The sequence below is a fragment of the Monodon monoceros genome, unplaced genomic scaffold (assembly GCF_005190385.1).
Source record: "Monodon monoceros isolate NGI ecotype Baffin Bay Population unplaced genomic scaffold, NGI_Narwhal_1 Super_Scaffold_13, whole genome shotgun sequence".
NCBI lineage: Eukaryota > Metazoa > Chordata > Mammalia > Artiodactyla > Monodontidae > Monodon > Monodon monoceros.
Window position 1 is genome coordinate 46,010,220 of NW_021703769.1, and position 12,962 is coordinate 46,023,181.

Below are 12,962 nucleotides of genomic sequence, written 5' to 3' on the forward strand. Positions count from 1 at the left end.
CTTGGAAACCAGAGTCCAGGCCGTGGCGCACTGGGCTTCAGTCGTCACTTACCCTTCACGCGAGCATCTCTCACTCCAGCCCCCACCTGCCCAGCATCCTGGAGGGCTTGAACTGTTATCTTCTCCGGCAGAAGCTCAAAAGTCCACATGTCCTTTATCCATCTACAACACACAGAATTGGCCACTAAGCATTTGTACGCATTTTTAAAATGCCACGAAAACCACACGGGGTCTTGCCCTTCACCTGGCTGGGAGGGGGTGCTGAGAGGTGAGGGCACAGTCATCCTTGGTGTCTGCGTGGGGTCGGTTCCAGGACCTGTGGATACCAAAACCCACGACGTCCAAGTTCCTTATTATTAAGCTCCATGCCTTGGGCTGGGTTACTCAATAAATATTTATATTTGACTGTACTTGGAGGCCTTTAGTCAAATGCTAACAATCGTTCTCCCCTTTGTTAACACATTGGTGGCTGTGAAGTTTCTTCTCCCAATTAAAAAATTTTTTTTAATTAAAAAAATTTTTTATCTTCACTTTCCAAGGTTCCATGTCTTTTCTCCTGGTTCTCATATCTGGGAAAGTTAAAAGCCAGCCTTTCCTTCATCAAGAATAGCATGCTTCGGGCTTCCCTGGTGGCGCAGTGGTTGGGAGTCCGCCTGCCGATGCAGGGGACACGGGTTCGTGTCCTGGTCCGGGAAGATCCCACATGCCGCGGAGCGGCTGGGCCCGTGAGTCATGGCCGCTGAGCCTGCGCGTCCGGAGCCTGCGCTCCGCAACGGGAGAGGCCACAGCAGTGAGAGGCCCGCGTACCGAAAAAAAAAAAAAAAAAAAGCACGCCTGGGGGGGGGATGGATTGGGACATTGGGACTGACATATATACACTACTGTATGTAAAATAGGTAACTAATGAGGACCTACTGTATAGCACACAGAATGATGCTTGCTACTCAGTGCCCTGTGGTGACCTAAATGGGAAGGAAATCTAAAAAAGAGCGGCTATATGTGTACGTATAGCTGATTCACTTTGCTGTACAGAGGAAACTAACACAACATTGTAAAGCAACTATACTCCATTAAAAATAAAACAAATAAAAGAATAAAAACGGAGGTGTACGTAGTACGTGAATACAATCGGCCTCCATATTGGAAGTTCCGCATCTGCAGATTCAACCCCCTCGGACAGAAGTTTCGAGAAATTGAACCCACGGATGTGGAGGGCAGACTGTACCTCAAGGGGTCTTTTCTGGGCATCCCTGGTGGCGCAGTGGTTGCGAGTCCGCCTGCCGATGCAGGGGACGCGGGTTCGTGCCCCGGTCCGGGAAGATCCCACATGCCGCGGAGCGGCTGGGCCCGCGAGCCATGGCCGCTGAGCCTGCGCGTCCGGAGCCTGTGCTCCGCAGCGGGAGAGGCCACAGCAGTGAGAGGCCCGCGTACCGCAAGAAAAGAAAAAAAAAAAAAGGGTCTTTTCTTCCCATTTTGATCCCTATTCCCACCTCTGGGCCAGGTAACGCAAGAAGGGACTTGCTTTACCAGAACGTTCTCTACAGCCCTATGCCAATGCTCAGATTTCTCAAACTCCAAATAGTCTTCCACGTTAAACAAGGAACTAATCAGCAAGGATGCTGTCTTCCCCTTGAGTTCAGTGACAATTTGTTCCTTTAGCCCTTGCATTACCTCAGCTCCAACAATGTAAACAGTCCTGAAATCTTCAAGTCTAGGATTTGGAGATGGCACAGAATATGAAATTCCCAAATGATTCCATTTCCTTTTCTTTTCTCCTAACAACACCCTCACCTTTTCAGAATTACCTAAGTGCATGAATGCAGTCATCTTGCTTACAAACAAACAGAAAACAAAACATAAATGCTAGATCAATGCTCAAGTTTCCTTTAGCAATCTAAATGTCCACTGACAGAGGAATGGATAAACAAGATGTGGTACATAACTACAATGGAACATCACTCAGTCATAAAAAAGAATGAAATCATGCCATTTGCAGTAACATGGAAGGACCTAGAGATTATCATACCAAGTGAAGTAAGTCAGACAGAGAAGACAAATATGATATGACTTCACTTATTTGTGGAATCTATGATACAAATGAACTTATTTACAAAACAGACTCACAGACTTTGAAAACAAACTTGTGGTTACCAAAGTGGGGGAGGGAAAAATTAGAAGTTTGGGATTAACATACACACACTACCACATACAAAACAGATAATCAACAAGGACCTACTGTATAGCACAGGGAACTCTACTCAATATTCCGTAATAACCTATAAGGGAAAAGAATCTGAAAAAGAATAGATACATGTATATGTATAACTGATTCACTTTGCTGTGCACCTAAAACTAACACAACATTGTAAATCAACTATACTCCAATATAAAATAAAAATTAAATTAAAAAAAGCTCAAGTTTCCTTTGACCGTCACCACTAGTACCTGCAGCCTGCATCCTTGGCACACATGGACACTGTCAGAACTTGGAAGGATATCTTTCCAGATCAATTCTGTGCAAACATTTAATCTCTCTCTCTCCCTCTCTCTCACACTCACACACACACACACACACACGTGTTTCTTTTCTAAATAAATGTTTGTGTCGTCCTGCACACTGCTTATTCCATTCTCAGGATGTCTTATCAGGGTTCCTACAACAGTATAAAAGGATGAACTCATCCTTTTTTTTAAAAACTCTTTCATCAGTATTTCATAGTCTCACTGCTCTGCCAGGCTGTGTAACTGGATGCTGACCTCCTTGCCAGCACCTCCCCTGGTACCCTCCCTAGCACAGGCACACACACCCCCTCTATCATTCCCTGGGTTCACATTTTCTGGCCTGGAATAGCCTCCCTGCCCTCTCCATGCACTTAAGACTCAGCTCTAAGGCCTGGAGGCAACATATTTGATCTTGAATCCCAGTTGAATCTCTCAGACAAGTTACTTAATTGTTACTTACTTGGGTTCCTTCTGTGTAAAGTGGGGTGATTGTAATAGCACCTGCCTCAAAGGGTTGTTCTAAGGGTCAAGTAAAATAACCATGGAAAGCACAGGCCCATTTCAGGTTACTTAGCAAATGCTCAATAAATGTTAACCGCCCCCACCATCACCAACGTCAGTCACTGCCATGATCATCCTCACCTTTTTTTTTTTTGATAATAATTTAAATCCCACTCTCCTCCTTAATTCAGATTTTCCTCGGAACCCCTATTTCACGTGTAGATAGGGCTACTGAAAAATAATCCCAATAAGCTTCAAGCTCCATTTACATCACTTACAAAGTCTTCTCTTTTTAAAAATTATTTTCTTTTTTCGTGGAAAGGCATTTTATTTTAAATATAGCAGTGTGTACATGTCAATCCCAAACTCCCAATCCATCCTTCCCCCACCCCTCCCCCCGGCAACCATAAGTTTGTTCTCTATGTCTGTGAGTCTGTTTCTGTTTTGTAAATAATTTCATTTGTATTATTATTATTTTTTTTTTAGATTTCACATATAAGGATGTCATATGATATTTGTCTTTCTCTGTCTGACTTACTCCACTTGGTATTATAATCTCCAGGTCCATCCACATTGCTGCAAATGACATTGTTTCATTGTTTCTTATGCTGAGTCATATTCCGTTGTATATATGTACCACGTCTGTATCCATTCATCTGCTGATGGGCATTTAGGTTGCTTCCACGTCTTGGCTATTGTAAATAGTGCTGCAATGAACACTGGGGTGCAGGTATCTTTTCGAATTAGAGTTTTCGTCTTGTCCGGATATATGCCCAGGAGTGGGATTGCTGGATCATATAGTAATTCTATTTTTAGTTTTCTGAGGAACCTCCATACTGTTCTCCATAGTGGCTGCACCAATTTACATTCCCGTCAACCGTGTAGGAGGGTTCCCTTTTCTCCACACCCTGTCCAGCATTTATTGTTTGTAGATTTTTTTGATGATGGCCATTCTGACTGGTGTGAGGTGATACCTCACTGTCGTTTTGATTTGCATTTCTCTAATAATTAGCGATGTTGAGCATCTTTTCAAGTACCTCTTGGCCATCTGTATGTCTTCTCTGGAGAAATGTCTCTGTAGGTCTTCTGCCCATTTTTTGATTGGGTTGATTGGTTTTTTTTGATAGTGAGCTGCATGAGCTGTTTGTAAATTTTGGAGACTAATCCCTTGTCAGTTGCATCGTTTGCAAATATTGATATTTTCTCCCATTCTGTGGGTTGTCTTTTCATTTTGTTTATGGTTTCCTTTGCTGTGCAGAAGCTTTTGAGTTTAATTAGGTCCCATTTGTTTATTTTTGTCTTTATTTCCATTACACTACACAACGTCTTCTGATCTTTGCTAATAGATCAATAAGAGGTCGGGTTAATTTACTGGCCACTGTATCCAGGTGGGCTGCACAGTCACACAGAGCAAAGGGGCCCAGTGAGGAAAGGAAGCTTATCCTTTCAAGGCACAAAAAATCCAGTGCTTTCTCCATTATATTGTTTCTATTATATTAATTAAGTATAGACAAATAAAATAACTAGGTATCAATACCTTATTCTCATGAGCTTGTACAATTATAAAACCAAGCACAATGACAAATTATATAAGAACAAGAATGTAACCAATATGATTAGAAGTAACAAGATTAATTTAATGTAAGAGATGATGTTGTTTTACTGAAACTCGTCCCTTGTGACGGGAGTATAGTGGAGTTGCATCTTCTGTGAGGGAAGGGTTAACGGAAGAGAATCAGTCAAGGGTCACCCTTCAAGGTAAGCTGCTGTATGGAGAGGCACCCACACACAGACCACCTGGGGAAATCGCAGACTCTGAGGGGAAGAGCAGGTGAAACTGCTCACACGATTCAAATGATACCAGCCTCTCTTCCACTCTCTGTGCTCTCCTCACCCCAACCCACGTGTCTCTGCCTGAACCTCTGTGAACTTCATCCACTTGCCCCACTAGACTGCACTTGCCTTCACCTGGGGCAAAGCATCTATGCCCTCAACCCCCCTGTTCCCTCCTCCTACCCTCCAACAATTCCAATCTGTGGGAAGACTTGGCCCCAAGGCAAATTAAAGAAACACAAACCAGAGGCAGGACTGAAGTTACCTGGCAAGACTTGGCTACAACGCTCAAACCCTGCCAGGGTCGCACCCCTGGCTGCACAGCTAAGAAGGTTTAAGCAACAAAGCAAGCCTCATGGCCAGGTCACACCTGAAATCAATTACAGCAGAATTTCTGGGGGTGGACCCACACAGTCTTAATTTTCAAAGCCCATTGGGTGATTCCAATGTTGAGTGAAGGTTGAGAACCAGTGATCTAGTGATTAATGGCTTTCAATCTCTTTGGACATCTGCCCACAGTAATACAGTTCACATCATGACCCAGACCTACACGCACACATACAGCACAGAAACAAACATTTTATAAAACAGTACCTAACCCTTACATCCTGATGTTTTCCAGTCCGTTCACTTTTAGTGAAAGCAATGCTGGACATGCCTATTAAAGAGTCATAAGCCACTAGTCCACTAGACGTTATGACCCATAGTTTGATAAACATTGCCTTAGATGACCCAGAATATAGTTAGATGAATTATGAACCAGTATCCTTAAAATAAAAACACACTTCAAACATTCCCAAAGAGGATACATGAATCCCTGAGCATAAGTCCATACTTACAGATGCCCATTTTGAAAATCTTCATTATAGTCCACTCTCTCATTTGACAAAACAGGAAAGGCCGAACTCGTATGTCCGTCCACTCAGCGTGCACATACGTCTGTGTACGTCCTGCTTTGCCCGCTAACCATGATTTCACAACTGTATTATCAGGCAGTGTTTTGTCTACTTGAAACATCCTGAAATTATTACATTGTGGACCCCAAAACGTAGAGCTTAATTACGCTGTTCCAATGTGTGCAGAGGTGCTGGTCTTAAGTTTTCCTTTGTCCATACACCCTGGTGCATCGCACAGTATGGAGCATGAAGTAGGCATTTGCATTAATACCTGTTGACTGGGTTTTAGCATTCTGGCATAGATTTCCAACTTGGATTTAACAAAATAGTATACTAGGGAGGCTGATAAACCTATCTGGCCTTACAGAAAAGGGGGTTTGCTATCCCCAGCCATATCTCAATAGTTACCGTGCTCCTAACGTCAGGCTATAGTTGTAGGTATCCGGTGCTCTTGCCACACAAGCAAATTAGAATTCAATGTTGCTTCCAGCACCCATTTTTCACTAATGTCGCTGCATGTTGAAATATTTTAATACATTGTATTAAATAAAATATATTATTAAAATTCATTTTACCTATTTCTTTTAACATTTTTTAATGTAACTCCTAGAAAATTTAGAATATGTGGCTCACATTATATTTCTACTGGACAGCATTTCTCTGTGGAACAGCCCTCAAAGTCTTATGGGCTCCTAGTACTACTGTCTCCTACGCCTTGGTTGGTGTACTTGCTGTATTCTAAACACACACACACACACAAAGACACATACATACAAAGACGCACAGATGTACGCAAAGACACACACACAAAGACACACACACAAAGACACATACATATAAATACACACAGACGTACACAAAGACACATACACACACAGACACACACACACACACAGAGACACACACACAAAGACACAGACACAAAGACACATACAAAGACACACACACACAGACACACAAAGACACACACACACAGAGACACAGACACACATATACAAAGACACACACACACAAAGACACACACACACAAAGACACATACATATAAATACACGTACATATAAATACACACAGATGTACACAAAGACACATACACACACAAAGACACACACACACAGACACACACACAAAGACACAGACATAGACACACACAAAGACACATACAAAGACACAGACACACAAAGGCACAGACACACACACAAAGAGACACACACACACACACACACACACACACACACACACACACACACGAGGATGCTCAGCCTAAAACCCCTTACCCTCTGCTGCTACCTCCTGCTCCAATCCAGGCTTTCCTTTAAGATCCATCTCAAAATACAGCAGGTCACCGCGGGCGCGTATGAAGGACTGACGGCACGCCAGGCACTACGCCAATTGCTTTCCCCCGACTCCCTTACACCATCACAGCAGCCTCATGAGGCAAACAGCATTAGAGTCTCAACTGAAAGCAGGACAAAGTGAAGTGAGCTGCTTAGCACCATGAGCTGGTCATGGCAAAACCCAGATCTGTCCCCACTGTCCCCACCTTTAACCCCCGTGGTGGCCCCTCCCCCCTCCCCAAGTCTGCTCTGGGTCCCGTGTATCATGTGTCCCTCACTCCTTTGAAGCCTCACTGAACTTGGTTAATACATCTTTGTTTGCATGCCTTTCCACAGCGTGGATTACTATGTTGTACTGTCATGATCTTGACTTTGTCTGACCCACACAATTTTCTCTCAAGACCAGGATGAACTCTGCTCTTGCTTAAGTCTTCATGGAACACGGCACTTTGGGACCTCAGTCAGTGTTTGACTAAAATACAGCATATTATATATTTGAATGTCCTCCTCTCACCACCTTTTACAAATAATAAACTTTGGCTGTTGAAAAGGGAATTGGGGAAATTGGTGTGGACGCCCGCTGCCGACAGGCGGAACCTAAAAGGGGCGGCAAAGGAGAGCAGCTGGGCGTCTAAGGTCCCCTCCGGCAGGGTCACCTGTGAGGACCTTCTTAGTTTCTCTCGTTCACCTCATGCTGTCAGGTTGACCCTGTCCTTGACCTTGTCCCTAGAGGGCATCCTGACCCCCACCTACCCAACCACAGAAAACTGCCTGAGAAGAAACTGATGGGGGAGGGAAGGAAGGAAATATGTAAGGAATTAGGAGAGTAATTACGGGTATTTCCAACACACGAACATTTCTGGTAAGTCTAGAAGACTCTAACCTTTAGCTATTTTATTGTCTGAGTGGGCACAAAAAAAAGTCAGAATGAAGACCCATAGTCATACCGATAGATAAATCATTCCAAATGCTGGCTTTGCACGAGAATAGTAATATTTCCCAAAACACATCTTCTGTTAACAGTTCTAGGAACATTTATCCCAAGAAATAATTTACTTTTTGGTAATATTAATAGAAGTTACAATACCTATGAAATAAGAATTCAAATTAGCTATATATTTTCTATTCCCTTTCCAAAGACTTTTGGGTAATTGAGAAATTTTAGATTACTTCCGATTACTTTAAAATAGACCTGTTAGTTAACTTTCCTTATGCAAATTTTTCTCACTTCCAGGGGAGGGGCATACCTCCTCTCCTGGTGGGTCATCTCTTACTCTGATATGTTTTCTTTCAAAGGACAGATCAAGATTTTGTTGCCCTTTGACAATCCAAACCTTAGCACTGTACTAGCTCACTAAATTAGATTTTTTGACCTCTGCTTAAACATGTACGATTAAATTAAATAAGATCTACAGGATTGTTTTAAATAATTTTCTCGAATAAATAGGTTCACTATTATGGAAACGTCTTCTTAACTTCAGAAATGACCAGCATGTCTAGGAATGCAGATACATCCGTGGTAATTCTGCAACCATTTCTGTTTCTATTCTGCCAGTTAGGGAAAGGGCCAGCAGTTCATTTGTTTATTCACTTTAATAAATATTGGCTGGGTTTTGCTCAAGGTCTCAGCTGGACACTGCGGGGACACAGACAGGGCCCTGTTTTTAAATGCGAGCATCTGAAAGAGATGCAGAAGACGAGTGGAGTTTCAACGGGGGAGCGAGAGGAAAGGCATTTTAGAGAAAACCACTTGGCCAAAAGCAGGTGTGCCAAGGTCAGAGCATTAGGACACCAGCTGGCCTTGGGAAGACTGGGGATGGGAGAGGACAGGCAGTCCAGGAAAGGGCCCGGACCAAGGGTGGGGCTTCCACTGTACAATGTAAACCTAGGGGAGCCACCGAAGTCTGTGTCGGGGTGGGGTGCTGGAGGTGGAAGGGCCACTTAGGGCAGATAATGAAGACCTGAACCACGAACTACGACCTTGAACTAGGAAAGACGGTACCGGACACGAGAGCTGTTACAGAAGGCAACTGCTGTACATGAGGAAGCTCCTAAAGGGCCCCCGAGAGGAAGAGGATGCTGTGAGAAGGAGCTGGTGCAGGCAGGTGACTATTATTATATTTTTGGATAAGTTGAGTCTAAGTGGAAAAGTCCAACACTAGTTGAAAAATTAACAGGAATAAATGTGTATTTCTGTTTCAGCATAGAAGCCCCCTCCCCCCAAACCCACATACACAGATAGAGAATGAAGGACAAGTGGTTAACAGCTGCCTTTGTGATCGACAAGGCCAGGGGTCAAGTTTCCTGTGTGGGAAGCAGGCATCCTGACCGCTGGCCTTATTAAAACTAGAGGAATTGAGTGGGTGTGTGATTATTTCACTTTTGGATGAGTTGAGTCTGAGGTTCCAGGGGCAGGCCGGGTGGCATCCAGAGCATGGCCACTGGACCATTAGCAATGAAATCTCATTCCAGCCCTCTGTCTGAGGTCACTTCTCTCCATCTAGGGCATTAGGCAAGTTGCTCACCACGCAGCCAGCGGGGGAGCCACCCAACCTTGGGCTTCATCAGAAAGCTTGAAGATGGTACCCATGTTCTCAGTTGCTGCGTTTTTGGAGGGTTACCCCATTGGAGGACAAGGTGAACAGATCTCTCCAGCATTCTCTCCTATCAGTTACTTTTGCCAAAAGCAGTAGATATTTAAAGCTCTTAAACTACAAAAAAGAAAACCTGAAAATAACTCAATTCTTTACCAGTAGAAAGGTCAGTTTGTAAGCTACATCTAGAGACGTTCTGGTTAAAAATTATCCAAAACAAAACCACTACAAAAGGTATTAGGCATAGTTACTCCTTCTTCAAAACAGTCCTTATTTGTTTAGTCACTGAGGCTCCATTCATTCTAGATACCCATCACTGCATAACAGATCCCCGCAAGAGTCAGTGGCTTGAAACAGCCATCATTTTATCCTCTCTCTGGTTTCTGAGGGTCTGGAATTCAGGCAGGGCTTGGCTGGGTGGTTCCGGATGAGAGTCCTCAATGTGACTGCAGCCACAGAGAAAGGAGCTGGGGCTGGAATAAAGGGCGGGAGCGGGGGTGGGGAGCGGAGAGACAGCTGGCACAGGTGGAGAGCGGCAGGGCATCTTTCTCTTACTTCTTGTAGGCTCAGACCATGCAGTCTCTTCCCATGGACCAGTCTGGGCTTCCTCACAGCGTGGCAGGCTCAGCATGGTCCAGAGAGCAAGGTTGAGGATGCACCACCTTTTCCAACTCATCCTCAGAAGTAAGGCAGTGTTATTTTTGCCACATTCTGCTGGTTACAAGTGAGACTCAAACCTAGCCAGATTCAAAGGGAAGAGATGAGACTTTATCTCCTGATGGGGTGTGGGGTGCGGGTGGGCAAAGAGAACATGTGACGATGGTGCGTCCATCTTTAGAGAAATGAGCCTCCCCCAGTCTAAGGTTAGCTGTGTACGGCAGATGTCACATACAAGGAAAACATCGCCATTCTCATTTCTGAGGTATGGAAACCAGGCAAAGCATTTCTAAGCTGCTTGTCACACAGAGGAGGGGAAGAAACCATCATATCCTTGTGTTTTAGCCCCTTTGCAACTTTAAAGATAGTACAACATGTGGAAAGTACTTTGTGAACTTGAAGTTGTCGTGATCGTTCAATGCAGTTTGGAAACATCTCTGAAAAGTTTGTTATCTCTGAAATTCTGACATATTATCAAGGGAGATGACACTCTCCTTGGCAAGTTTTATCTTCTTAACAAATAGCACTTGACTTGCCCTTAGAAAGTACTTGGGTATTTCCTAGAGTCTCATTTAATAGAGAACTTGGAAAGTAAAAACCATCACCAAGACTGGCCTTATAAACTGTTTCTCATTGGATGAGACAGTAAGTACAGCTGTGGGCAAGGAATGCTTCCCTTGGGCTGCAGTTTAGGAAAGAAAGTGCAACACAGCAGGTGCCAGGTGATTGGTCAGTCTGCTGTCCTCGGAAGGGACGGTCCCAAGGACAACATTACCGTCTGCAAACTGAAGCTCACTTCTTCTCCTGGGTCCAGCCAACTCTCATTTCACATCTTCCTGGGTTTTGTCCATTTTAGTTCTGATTTTTTAAATCTTTGATTCAAGGTTGCCATACATAAACATACATATACACATACACAAATATGTATATGACAAATATATGTACGACAACCTTGAATCAAAAACTTTTAAAAGAAAATGCTTATCTCAGGATATTTAATTAACCAATGTTGGAACACTGCCATTTTCTTCTGCTTTGGGGTATATATGTGTGTTTAGAGAGGGGTGAACATTTAACCCCTGAAACGTTTTGATTCTCACTCTTCTTTTCTTCTGATTGCAGCTCTGCGTGCATGTGGCCTGCGGCATTCTGTTCCTTTTATAATAGATTTTCTTTCCTGGACCGGCAGTGAGCTTGGACACAGACAAGGGACGGGGCCTGGGGTGGCTAACGAGGTTTCTTGATTCAAGCTCGCCCCCTGCTGTTGGTTTGGTGAAGTGCAGTTTCTTTATTGTGTAGTGCATTTCTTGGCGCGGGGGATTCTGATCTCTTTCATCTCTGCAGGACTCCTCCACTGTTCTTTCTCCACATCTTCTCCAAGGGGCAACCTTCCAAGGTTCCCCTTCTGTCTCGAAACCTCGGGTCCCACACGCATTCCAGTATTTCCACCCAGGATGAGGCTTGTCTTTCTAGGGGTGATGTTTTCTGGGCTAGGTCACCACAGGTTCCCCAGACTCCTGTCCTTTTCTCCACATTTTCTCTGCTATCTCCGCCCACTGCTCCGGACAGGGGTGGCCTCCAGAGCTGCCTGGCTGGACTTGGGTGTTTATCTCATTAATCACAGGTAACTTGGAAGTTTGTAGAATTGTGTCTCCTTGAAATATGCACGGCATCTGTAAACAATGGTTTTCTTTGCTCTATTTGTCTATTTGGGTTATTTTTGGGGAAGTTACGCGAAGATATTTGGACGTAAGCAACCAGAATTCTATTGTAACTCAGAGCTCTATATGTCGAAATGCCATTTACTGCATTAAATATGTCCGTTCTACCCAAACCTACATACTCTTCACAATACAAGAATGTCTCAGCGCAGCGGTATAGGTAACTTTTTAAACAAGGAACACTTTGTCATCACTAGCATGCTTTCACACACGCACCCACAAAACCAGTTGTTTAAAAGACTTCCTGACAACCAAAGCAGACTGGAGCAAAAATTCTTAAATATCACCAGCTGTCACCAAAACATCCCAACCTGCCCCGACCAGATCGGCAGAGGGCAGAGCCCCTGACACCATCTGCCACCCTGAATGAAACCTCAGGTAGCAGAAGGCATTGGGAAAGCCACATCTGGGTTTCAAGCTGCCCTGGGATATTCAAGTTTCCGCCTAAATTCAGATAATCCTCGGGGTTGGAGGAGGGTGCTCCTGGCCTCGGTGCCAGCCCAGCTCTGACACACCCTGCAGGAGACGCTGTCCCCCCAGCACCGGAGGATGTCTGTGGCTGGGGGAGAGGAGGACAGGCCCTTCCCGGGGGCACGGCAGGCCTGAGGGCTGGGAATTGCCCGCCCCCCCCCGCTCCCGCCAAACAGCCCCCATTCAGGCCTGCTGGGAGCAGGCTTCGGAATCCTGGGCCCCCCCAGCGCTCACCCTCAGCAGGGTGACCGAGTCAGGTTGACACCGACCTTGTCCGCAGGCTGATTTGACAGATCACACACCCTGGATCAGCTGCCTCCCAGCACCCCTGCTCCCCTCCTGGTGTTTCCTAGGGTTCCCTGGCCCCAACATCCCCCTCCCCCGATGAGTCACACTTGGACCTCTGCTCAGGGCCTGCTTCTAGAGGCACCCGGAGTGAGGCAGCCTACTGG

The 12,962-nt window shown here is 44.8% G+C and overlaps 1 protein-coding gene across 1 annotated transcript in view; it reads right to left on the reverse strand.

Annotated features, from left to right (window-relative positions):
• RIN2 (Ras and Rab interactor 2) overlaps positions 1–12,962 on the reverse strand; it is a 221,964-nt gene that overhangs the window by 180,638 nt on the left and 28,364 nt on the right. The window contains exon 2 of the mRNA XM_029219461.1: positions 53–162. The gene's annotated coding sequence lies outside the window, so the exon portion shown is untranslated. The remainder of the gene's footprint in view (positions 1–52; positions 163–12,962) is intronic.